The sequence below is a fragment of the Crocuta crocuta genome, unplaced genomic scaffold (genome assembly GCF_008692635.1).
Source record: "Crocuta crocuta isolate KB4526 unplaced genomic scaffold, BGI_CrCroc_1.0 scaffold52, whole genome shotgun sequence".
In the NCBI taxonomy this organism is placed as follows: domain Eukaryota; kingdom Metazoa; phylum Chordata; class Mammalia; order Carnivora; family Hyaenidae; genus Crocuta; species Crocuta crocuta.
Window position 1 is genome coordinate 1,451,036 of NW_027528617.1, and position 12,074 is coordinate 1,463,109.

A 12,074-nucleotide genomic window follows, 5' to 3' on the forward strand; every position below is an offset into this window, starting at 1 on the left:
GTAAACATGGACACAGTGTGTTATGAATTCAAGGAAAATAACTGAAACAACAAGGGAATGATTAGAGAAAGATTTGTTAGAGATAGTACATTGAGCAGCTGTCCACTGTCAGTAACTGTCTTGGGGTGCTTCCAGCCACAGAGAACTGTTAAAAAGTCAGCATGGCACCTCAGATAAGTGAGCTAACAGTCTGATGTGAAGGGCAGATCCGTTAACTAATCTCAAAGGCAAATGGAAAGGCAATGTTGATGCCCTTGATCCTTCTCCCTTCTAACCAGGCCTCACACCTTCACCAACATGTACTCTTTTGTGCTTCTGTCACAGATTCTTGAAGAAACAACTTCTTAGCACAAAGTTCTCTCCTTTTTGGGAATGGCCACAAACATAGGTATAAGATACGGGATACCACATCTTTATATGACCCAAATTCCATAGAAATAGCTGATTGTTCCAGAAGTAGACATCTGACTGAAACTGGACCATTTGGTGATCTTCCATTGGAATTGAAATCCTAAACTGAGATGCACAGGGACTTAGAGGTGAATCGCATTAGTGGCAACACCCTATAAAGAATGACAACAAATTCCTGATCCACAGGAGAGGCACCTACTCTTTCCACATGTTAGTTGTCTTCCTTTCAATTCTATAAGAACTCTCCTAATTTCCTTCCAACTCCTCAGGCTGGCCAGTGTCAAATCATATGCTTATAGCCCAAGAAACGTTCATACATGTCTCTTGTCCACACAGTCTCCCAACTCCTGTACCCAGTGTAACTGTATTTCCTTCTGATCAAACAACTTGCTGAGAGATTAATTACTCATAAAGCTTAGTATTTTACTTACCCTCCAGAGAGGTTATAGTTTGGGGGGACTTCTGGAGATATAATGTTGGAATCCAAAGAATTTACTCCAGGGGGATTTCAGGACCTACTGAACCATGATAATCCTGTGAAGGAGATATTTGGGCATACAGAGAATTATCATTAATGCTCCTCAAATACCACCAAATATGGTTCAAAATCTTAGCTCGGTCATTCACATAATCAAGTTTACACAGCTAGTAAATGACAAAGCCAAAATTTGAAATCAAATCTGGCTATTTTCAAACCCCACATATTTTTCATACTACAGATATATCTACTAATGTCTATTTTCATTCTTCCTTTAAATCAGTGGTTCTCAACAGGGGGCAATTTTAGATACACACACACACACACACACACACACACACACACAGAAGACCTTGAGCAATATGTGAAGATAATTTTGGTTGTTAAAACTGTGATGTGCAACTGGCATCCAGTGAGTAGAGGCTAGAGATGCTGCAAAATATCCTAAAATGCACAGAACACACCCACAGCACTAACTATATGGCCTAAAATGCAAAGAGTGATGAGGTTGAGAAACTCTGCTATAAATCAAACAAATAAGCAAGTTTTCTGAAGAATGTATGGTTCAAATGTATAAAAACAAAGAATTAAATGAAAATTCCATTTTATGCAAGATAAACATTGGACTAGTATGTACACACTAATTATGGATTTATTGATGTAAAAAATATTTTTATTTTTTAATGGGATAGGCATGCTTCAAAACAGTTATATAGAGAGGTGCCTGGGTGGCTCAGTCGGTTGGGTGTCCGACTTCGGCTCAGGTCATGATCTCACCATCTGTGGGTTCAAGCCCCACGTCGGGCTTTGTGCTGACAGCCAGCTCAGAGCCTGGAGGCTGTTTCGGATTCTGTGNCCAATAACAGTTATATATAGCATGGTCTTATTTTGTAAAAATAAATAAAGATCTATATATGCAGGAACATGGGTTCATTTACATGTAGGAAGAAAACTGGAAAGCCATATACCACTAAGTTCATAGTATCTAGTGCTAAAGGGGAAGGAGATTATATTATTTTTGTTTTTCTTTTTTCCTTGAGATGCATTTCTACATTAAAAGTTATCATTTTTCTTTTTTTAATGTTTTTTTTAAAATTTATTTTTGAGAGAGAGAGAGAACCAGCACGAGCAGGGGAGGGTCAGAGAGAGGGAGATACAGAATCTGAAACAGGTTCCAGGCTCTGAGCTAGCTGTCAGCACAGAGCCCAACGCAGGGCTTGAACCACGAACTGTGAGATCATGACCTGAGCTGAAGTCAGATGCTTAGCTGACTGAGCCACCCAGGTGCCCCTAAAAGTTATCAGTTTTCATTTTAAGATATGCTCTACTTGTCAGCCTCATGCCTGACATCAGCTGGTTCGGACTGATTCACACTATCATGAAGCTTGCTTCATCCACCTACATACTCAAAATAAGAAGCACTGTTTCATTAAAAGAGGTTCAGAAATGGCATGTCTGGTGGTGCATGTGTGAAAGCATTCATTACAGTCACTCATTACAGAAACTCAATATTTCCCAAACCTCCTTGCCTCTGACTTAGGTGCCTTAGTCCTAATTCCCACTGGTAACATCCCCACACCCCTCTTCTTTCTGCTACTGAGTCAGTTCTTGTTAAGATCACCTTACTTCTGAGTAAACCTTAGATAAATGAAGCATCGTTCACAACTCGAACAACCCCACCTCTGGCACTTGAGTAGATGGAAGACGAATTTTAGAACTTAAGTTTTTAACCTAAAACTCAGAACAAAATTATTAAGGAAACACATTTTTCCCAAATAGTTCTAAACACTCTTAAAATTGACTCCCATGTCCTTTCTAGATTCATTTCTTTCATCAGACACAGTAGCCGTAGCTGTAGCATAGCCATAGTATATGTCTTCTTTCTATTCCTGTCAAAGTCAAAAGAAAGACAGACTTGATCTTCTTTTGGGGTGTTAACTGAATAGGATAGGTTAGTTCAGACATACCGTCTTCCAAGTGCTAGAAGACATTGTCCTTTGATATACTTACATACATTTTTGTTTAATATGGGCAACTGATTAAGGAAAACCCTCTTTGGGGAACAAAGGAGCAACTTTTCAGTAGCTGAACATTAGTTATCCCAGATTATCAGAAAAGCGTTTTCTATACTTTCTTCTATCCTCAGTATTTGTTACTACTGCCAAGACAGTTTTATAAAACTCAGAATAAAATAGAATGGCATATCAAATTAAATTATATTCCAGCTATTTCTCTTTTCCACAGATCAAGCATTCAAACTCACCAAACATTCTCAAGACCTTGCCCCTAAATAGGTTGTCTTCTTTCTCCAGTTACTGCACACCTCAGGAGGATATGTGTGTGGGTGCATGTTTAAAAATGTTTCCGTGAATTTGTGTTTTTGTGTGGGTACGGGTTTGTGCAGGTATGTGTTTGTTTTATCCCAAATAAATGGAGTAAGACATTTACTGAATACCTCAAAACTGAGGCTGGAAAAGAATAGTAGATGCTCCTAACTATACATTAAATGAATGACCAATGAATAAACAAGGTAAATAGCATTTGAAATAAAACTTAGAAGAGAGACAACTTGCATCAACAACTATTCCTGAAAATTCACACCATCTTGTCATTTCAATAAATATATTAATCACTTGAATTGGTATCATGCTTTTCCATGAGGGCATTAACATATTTGATGTGTTTTAGCTCCTGACAGAATAAATTATATTTTTTAAAAAACTGCTTCATTGAGAAATTAGTCTGCTAATACGTCATTTTGATTATGAGTCATTAAGGGTCCTTTATAATCATGGGAAAATGTTACTATCCACTGAAGCAAAAATAGAATTATAATGAAATAGAGATGATATATTTCATTTTTAAATGATGAGAATGACTGACTATTGGGTTAAATCCAAGTCACTTTCCACATGTGATAAAATGCAAGCTATTTTAGTCTTCACATGTGGCAATTTCTATGATTAAGGATAACTAATTTCTCTGGCAATTGTAATTAATAATCTCTGTCCTACTGTTTCAGGAAATTTCATCCAAAAAAAGCAATGGACAACTGTTCATTGTGAATTACAAAGGTTTTTTTTTTTCATGGAAAGATCTTTCAAAATAATTAGCAATTAATGAAAAGCATGCAAGTGCCCAGAAATTGCAACTGATCAACTTCAAATGACATGGCCTTTAGCTATCCAACCAGCAAGAGAAGTAGTTTAAAATCTAAAAACTATTGGTAACAAAAATTAGAAGAGATAAATCAATTATTCATGTATAAAGTTCAATGTAAATGTTAGAAATAGAAATTAAAATAATGAAGTAATCATAAAACAAGTAGAGAGAGAATAAATTAAGAAATTATAATAGATGTTCTTCTTGACTATGTTTAATTTTTGTCCCTAAACTCAAAGAGAATATTTATATACCTCATACTTTAAATAATCTCATACTCTACATCTATTTTATGTTTATCAGAAAAAAAAGTTGATCTATACAAAATTGACCTATATCTAAACTGCCCATTCCTCATGCACTAAAATCAAATTTTTAATTTTGCAAAATCATAATTTCTCAAGTACTAGAAATTCTTCTCTAATATCAAAACTAACTTTCACCTCTGTTAGAAGGCTTTCTTAGATTTAGATTACAAACATATGTTTGTATTACACCAGAAACTTTAACCAAATAATTTTTAAAACAGAGTCACTATCTGGAAAGACAATGATAGCATTGTGATAGATCTAACTAGAAAATGATTTCTACTCTTCTCTCTGACCATTTCTGCAGAATCCTGGGTCAAGACCTGCTGTTGATCAATTCTCATACCTGCTCTGCTAGTTAGTTCTAAAGGGTTCCCTTCCAGTCCAAATCCATTAGCAATCCCTAAATTTCAACAAAAATCAAAATTAGGGGCTGATATGTCCCAGAAAATTACTCAGCACATCAGACTTTGTTCAATGATGAATTACTTTCCATCATAGGCAATTGTTTGCCTAACGTGCTACTTGTATCTCTTAAATATTCTTATATGTCTGAATTGCATCTTATTCCATTTATTTGGTCCATTTATCTCCATGGGGATTATTTGAAACCGTTTTCCTCCCGATATGGACAAGCATGTCATCTGTAATGAAGACTCTGTAGGGAGTTGTCACAGACATTTTTGTCTACCACATACCCCATCTTAGATGTCTGTACTGTTATAGGTCTTCTTGACATTCCTCTGTTGACAGAGCATCAACCCACTAATGAAAATTAGATTATCACTCCATGGACAAGCATCACTAACTAAAACTCTAGAAACCAAGCTGTGGAATACTAATAAAAACAATAAGAATAGATTCACATGCTGTATATGACATGCAAAATACAGCATTTGTCTTACTCTTATTAAAACGGAATATTTTCTTTTACCTGGTCAATGCCAATTAGTTATAGTTAAGCCATAATCTTTTGTGACATGTGACATGTCTCTCAATAAAAGGAAAGCATATCATAAGCCTACTTCTTAGCTGTGACATGCTGTCTAGGCTCTGGTATGCCTCAAGCTGGCAAATATGCCTTTCCCTTCACAAAGAGAAATACCATATGCCACAAAGACTGTGAACCCTATAGGTTATTTACTCGTGGTTTTCTGAAACTGAAAACTACCTGTTTTTAAGTCATATGTTATTAATAATATTTTTAATTTTTTAAAAAGGCACTCATCTGATAGCAGTTTCTTTAGTGCTGTAATAAGCCCAAGCAACTGCTCTTCTTTCAACTACTTTATGATATTTTATTTTTAAATCTCAGGTAACATGTCCTTGAGGTGAATTGTAAGTTATCTGTCTGTCTTCAAACTTTAGACTGAATGTCTGAAGCAGTGATTCTCAAATTGTCTCAAGTTATTCAAATTATCTAGGAAATTCAAAAACATACCAATGCCTATATTCCACCCCAGAGACTGAGCTTGAAAATTTTTAATATATCCTGAGATTATTCTAATGTACAACCAAGTTTAGAAACCACTAGTCTACTGGAGTATTGACTAACTTACCACCATGTGGATATGAGGCAATATTTACTATCATCTTATTGCTATATGACAAAGTCAGAGAATGATATTCAGACTAATTAACCTTACCAGTAATTATTACTATATATTAAAATGTCAAACATTTTACCAACATTTTATCTAATCCTCACAACATTCCTGCAAGATAGGTATTATTCTTCTGACTTAGTAGATAGGGGAACTAAAGGTCTGAAAATTTACGCTGTTTACCAAATGTCACCAACTAATAATGGTATTTGAATCCATGTCTGTTTGACACCAAAAGACCTGTTTTTTACACTATGCCATACATTTTTAGTAGAGGTTATACCACCTCCAAGGAAATAAAAATTAAGAAAGTAAACATCAAAAAATCCTTAGATGTTACAATGGGTTTTGGCCCTCCAAAGTTCAACTTTGCTGATGAAATCTTATTCTTTAATATTTAATTTCTCTTATGGAATAAAATTTAAATTTAAATTTATTTTTCTACTTAGGAAGATAATAATGAAAAAAATTGAGAAACAGTGCAGTATACCATACTCTGCCTCCAACCATTTTGTCTATTAGTGAGTTAACATGTATACTACTCACATAGCACATATATATTATCTACATATTATCTACATATCTACATTATATAGAATACATATAGAGAAAATTGCTCTACCTTCAATTTTATTTTATTTTTTATTTTTTAGTGTTTATTTATTTTGAGAGAGAGAGTGTGAGAGCAGGGGACGAACAGAGAGAGGAGAAAGAGAATCCCAAGCAGGTTCTGCACTGTCAGCACAGAGCCCAACTTGAGGGTCAACTGGTGGTTATGTCCTTTTGATGACCTCCTTCAAAATAGGAGGGCTCAATCGCACATACTGTGAGATCTTGACCTGAGCCAAAACCAAGAATCGGACGCTTAACCAACTGAGCCAACCAGGAGCCCTTCCCTTCAAGTTATAATTCCCAAGTTGCACTTATAATTGAAAAGAACCACAGTATAAACAAAACTATATACGATATAGGTCCCCAAGATACTAATGATAGGAGAAAAAGTAGTAAGTTCAAAAAGTATTATCTATGTCTTCATAAATATCTATTATATTGCTACCCAGCATTATAGCAGTAGGTTGTTGTTTGAAACTTGGGAATTTCTTGGGTGAAATCTGAAATTTGCCCACTACATGGAGGGCAAGGAGAGATCAGAGAAAAAGGCAGACCACACCAGATTGGTAGGTGACAGGTTTAGTGTGGGGACTTTCTTACAAGGCTTGTCTTAGGTGGTCATAAGATGAATAGATCTCCATACCAACCCACCAGAATCTTAAAAGTTTATACAGAGGCCTTAACTAGGTTCAGTCACATATTCTATCCTGATGGTCTCAACAACACATTGCTTTCTCAAGACTGTGTCTTTCAGGCAACCTCTAATGTGGCGAAGGCAAGCAGAATACATACTTCAAGTATACAGAAGGTGAGGAGTCTCCAATTGCCTGGGCCTAATTTGAGGGTCACCTGGTGGTTATATCCTCTTGATGACCTCCTTCAAAATAGGTAAATACTAGAGTAAGCTTTCTCTGATATGACATGGTTAAATGTCAAATTATATCAAAGTTTTAAATATCTGAAGGCAAAAATCAAATCACTTGGTTTTGTATCTCCTATAGCACTGCACATCATATAAACTAGTCAATTGACAAAAATTGAATAGAAAATGGAATTTCCATTACCATACTGAGGTTATCAATCACATAACCAAATACATACAATAATAAAACAATTTTAAGCAAATTTTAATGTCTTTATTGATTTAGAAGATGTTTTTCTACTTTCTTTAGAATCATTACTTTTAAAACATTTTAATCTATAACAGAGGAAAGTGTAGCACAAAAAAAGTATTGGACTTCAAATTTAATATCTTCCCTAAAAAACTACTAAGTTGATTTACCAAGTTGTCACCACTGCCCTAAGAATAACACATAGAGAGGCATTTGAGGATACTGACAAGTGCTCAAATATTGAACTCAGACTGGCTAAAGTCAATGATAAAGGCTACCTTAAAGCAGGCTGAAAGGGAATCTTTAGGAAGATATATTCCAATTTAAGCCACAGCATCAACATGTTTATGCTCCTATCAAGAAAACAGAAAGAAATTCTGACAATCAGAAGTAAGGTGTCATAATGCTTATTTGTTCAAGGCAAAGAGGGCTTTGAACAATTTCCTCAAAAAAGTTATTATTTTGAAAACTAACAACCCAGCAATTAAGGAGGACTTCTTTGTGAGCAGCCCCTAGAAAAATACTCTGAGGTTTCTAGCTAGTGAAACAAAAATTATTTGAGAATGTTCCTGGGGGCCAATGACACCAAGAGTTACTGTAAGCTATTATCTGGGAGTTGCTCTCCACACACATGGCCATTAGGCTGTACAGAAGAAAACTGACCTAGGAGAGGAACATCTACGACTCCTCCTCTTAATGGTGGCTCCCATTAGAATTGAGATCATGTGTGTTAAAGAAGAAATTTCATTGCATAGAGAACTCTGGCCTTTTCTGCTTTCTCTAACCCTTCTTGCACATAGAGCTCCTACCCAGCCTGAGTATCTTTTGCTATTCTTCTCACTGAAGAGAAAATGAGCGGGGGGGCGGGGTGGGGGAGAGACACAACCTGTTTTAATTTGCATTGCCGAAATCAGATCAGTTGAGACTCAGAGGCTAAATTAGAATTCAGATCCCTGGCCTAAAGGGAGGCTGCCCCTTCAAAGGAGCTATATGAGGTGATATCCATAATAATAATAACAACAACAATAATGATGACGATAGTAGATAACATTTATTGAACAGTTGTTATATGTAAGACACCATGTTTGGTGTTTATAGTCATTTTTTCATTTAAAATTTTCAAAAATCTTATGAGACTTTTTTCTTCTTATGTATAAAGAAAGAAGGCTAGTGAGTGTAGATGTATAAAATGATAGACAACAGAATTTCCTTTGAGTTTTCTTGTGTTATAAGCTAGTACTTGAACTTGCAAGGTCAATCTTCTCACAACCCTCCTTTTCTTACATTTATGGGTGTTATGGAGAACTTTTGCTTCCTTTGTTAGTGGCAGAAACCTAACTCTAATTAGGCAAAGCAGAAAGGACATTTTATGAGCTCATATAGCCAAAACACATGTAGGGATTAGACACCAGATCTCCATCTTTTGCCTCTGTTTTTCTTTGGGCTTTAGTCTCTTTTTCTTATGTATGGTACGAAGTATTCTCCACTCAGCTGGGAAAATAGCCATTGATGATTCTAAGTTTACCTATTGCCAGGTTCATGATTCCAGAGAGAAAAGGCTTCTCCCTACAACTTCATTGTGAAGAAACAGGGTAGGACCTTAGTTGGCCAAGCCTGGAAATTGTGTGGCCACCTTTGAACCAATCATTGTGGTTTGAATGTCCAGACCTGAATTATGTGACCTCCTCCATGGACAAAAAGTTGTGACCTTGTGTTTGGCAACTCCAGCAGAATCACAAAATTTGAGGGAGAAAAGAACAGTTCTTATAAGACAGAGTAGGAGTCATGGTTATCAGAATCAGGAATGCAGGACAGACAAAAGTAGCAGATCTCTAGTACACCAATGATGCATATACAAATAATCTAGAGATCCTGTTAAAATGTAGATTTTGATTCAGAAGGCCGGAGGCAAAGCATGAGGTCCTATATACCTAATAAGTTTCTAGGTGATGTCCAGACCATGCATTCAGTAGCAAAGCACTAACCTTATTTTTATGCATTGCCCACCTATGTTTAATGTGGTAGATGCTTTAAAGCTTGGGACTTACCCACAGTAATGAATGCAATCTCACATGCTTGTCTGAATATGATGCCTTCTCAGGACCAGCTGTGTCCCCGTCACAACACTGAAATAGCAGAGGTGTTGCATGTCAAGATCGAGACATATTGGCAGAACTCTGTGATAAAAACACTTTACAATTTCATAGCACCTTTCATTCCAAAGTGTTTCAGAAGCTATATACATTCAGCACCACAGAAAGATGATAGAGGCAGCAGACTCCATGGGGTGAAGGAGGTGTCAAGGGATGGAGTGGGGGTGGAGGAATAAGTAAGCCAAGGACAGTGGAACATTTCTCTATTAAAGGCAACACAACACTGAAAAATTCTCAATGGAAAAAGAATAAAACCCTAAAATCTTTAAGGTTCATGTCCAAAGAATGATAATGTAAAGATTAATGTTCAGAATCATTTTCATACAATCATCTTCTCTTAATAAACGTCCTATTCACATGTATTCTGTGAACACAAAGAAAAAGAAAAGAAAAAAAATGAGCTAACCAAAGAAAAAATGAGCTAAACAAACAAGAATACTTAAGATACCAGGAACTCTATAAGATCTAAATTCAGTAACTCTGGCCTATATAGACTGAGTCTTCTTGATTAAACAATCAAGTCCTAAAATCTTAGAAGTAGCTTTTCACAACGCATTCTGTGGCATGGGAAGTAGCTTTGTTTGCAGAGCATTTAGCAAAAGAAATGATTTTCCCAAGTATTACAAAATGCAAACATCTAACTTAACTTTACTATACCTGATGACAATGTGGATAATTTGTACATGTTCTGGAGGGGGAAGAAAGTCATTTTATGACAGAGCTTGAAAATGGAAACTTTTAATGACTCCTAGAGAGCTTGCCTTTAAAAGAAATCCATTTTCTAGGGCTGCTGTTTCCCATTTGTTACCAAGGACTCCTGCGGGGCTTCCAGTGACTTGGAAAGAGTTCTATTTTCACTTCTGCTGGCTCCTGTGACCACATCCAGATGATAAATGAGGACCCACAAGCTCCCACAAGACAGTTTCAAACAGTCTGTGCTCCAGGCAGTACGTGGCTACCTGCCAGGGAAGCACATACCAAATTAAAAGGGCGAGGAGAGAAATCCTTCACTATTTCATGTTTCCTGGGGTTTCCAGTGAACTCATTGCATTAGTGTTCTTTGTGAAATGTTTTAGTAAATGTGCTTATTTATGAACATTCACAAAACTTCAAGATAACAAGGAAAAAGAGAACCGGATTCTTAGACCAGAAATACATCTTTCTACTCTTTTATTCACAATCCTCCTATCTTTTCCCCTCCCACTTTCACTTGAGACAAGGTGGTGAAACCTTCCCCAGCCAGCAGATAACAGTGGTCACTCCATCAGGAGGATGTAATCTTGAATCAGAGTTATTGCTTTGTCAGGAAAAAAAAAAAAAAAAAAAAAAAACCAGAAAGAAAAAACATGCTACTCATATCCCACAGAGAGATTTTCCATTGGGAAAAATCATTAAAATGCTCTGTTGCTTGTCCTCTCACACTGTAATTCTGGGCCACAAAGTTCTGCTCAAAAGCCTATTTTTATAAATGATGAAAAGTAACTGATGCATCTAGTTATCTCTCAGAATTTGTCAGTTCCACAACCAGGAACGGTGCTGCCAGGCTCACTCCAAAGGAAGCTGGTGGTGAAGTGTAAGCTTCAGATAAGGATTTACACTGAGACTCCAGCTCCAGAAACTGCCCACAAGACTATAGATACAAGACAGGCAAAGAGAAAGGTGCAATCATAAAATTAGACTTATTGCAATCTTGCAGATAAATGAATATGTTCCATTTTGGCTTACTGCACATTTGACAATAGCACAGAAACAAAACTGAACATACACCTTGAGAATTATAATACATCTAACTGCCAGCTTGGAATAACAATATAAAAAGAAAAGAAAGTTATGAGTTAAGTGGCACATTTTAAGCAATGAAGTCTTTGGAATTAAATCCTTGTTTGACTCATCATTTGACTAACTGATAGTCCATTTGTTTCTCAAAGATTTACGGCTCCACATTTAATTAATGTCAAACACATAACTGAATTTATGCATACAGGCACAGTTCTAGGAACTGGAGACTCTTAGTAATCAAGACAAGTATGATTTTGCCTCTTAAAGTTTCCTTCTAACACTATGGTCTGGTTGAGCATGGGGAATATAATTGTCCCAGTATGAACTACTGAAACTAGAATAGTACTATTGATACCTTTATGATACTTGCATCATCTGCTACCTTTAAACACATATTTATTGAGTGGAAGTGCTTATCTTTAACACAAAATTTACCATACCAATCTGTACAATCT

At 36.2% G+C, this 12,074-nt stretch overlaps 1 long non-coding RNA gene across 2 annotated transcripts in view; it reads right to left on the minus strand.

Annotated features, from left to right (window-relative positions):
* Positions 1 to 12,074, minus strand: part of LOC144224146 (uncharacterized) — a 524,297-nt gene that overhangs the window by 362,286 nt on the left and 149,937 nt on the right. For both annotated transcript variants that reach the window (XR_013332956.1, XR_013332957.1), the window contains 2 exons: positions 9,736 to 9,813; positions 843 to 945 (listed from right to left, as the gene is read on the minus strand). This is a non-coding gene — a long non-coding RNA (uncharacterized LOC144224146). The remainder of the gene's footprint in view (positions 1 to 842; positions 946 to 9,735; positions 9,814 to 12,074) is intronic.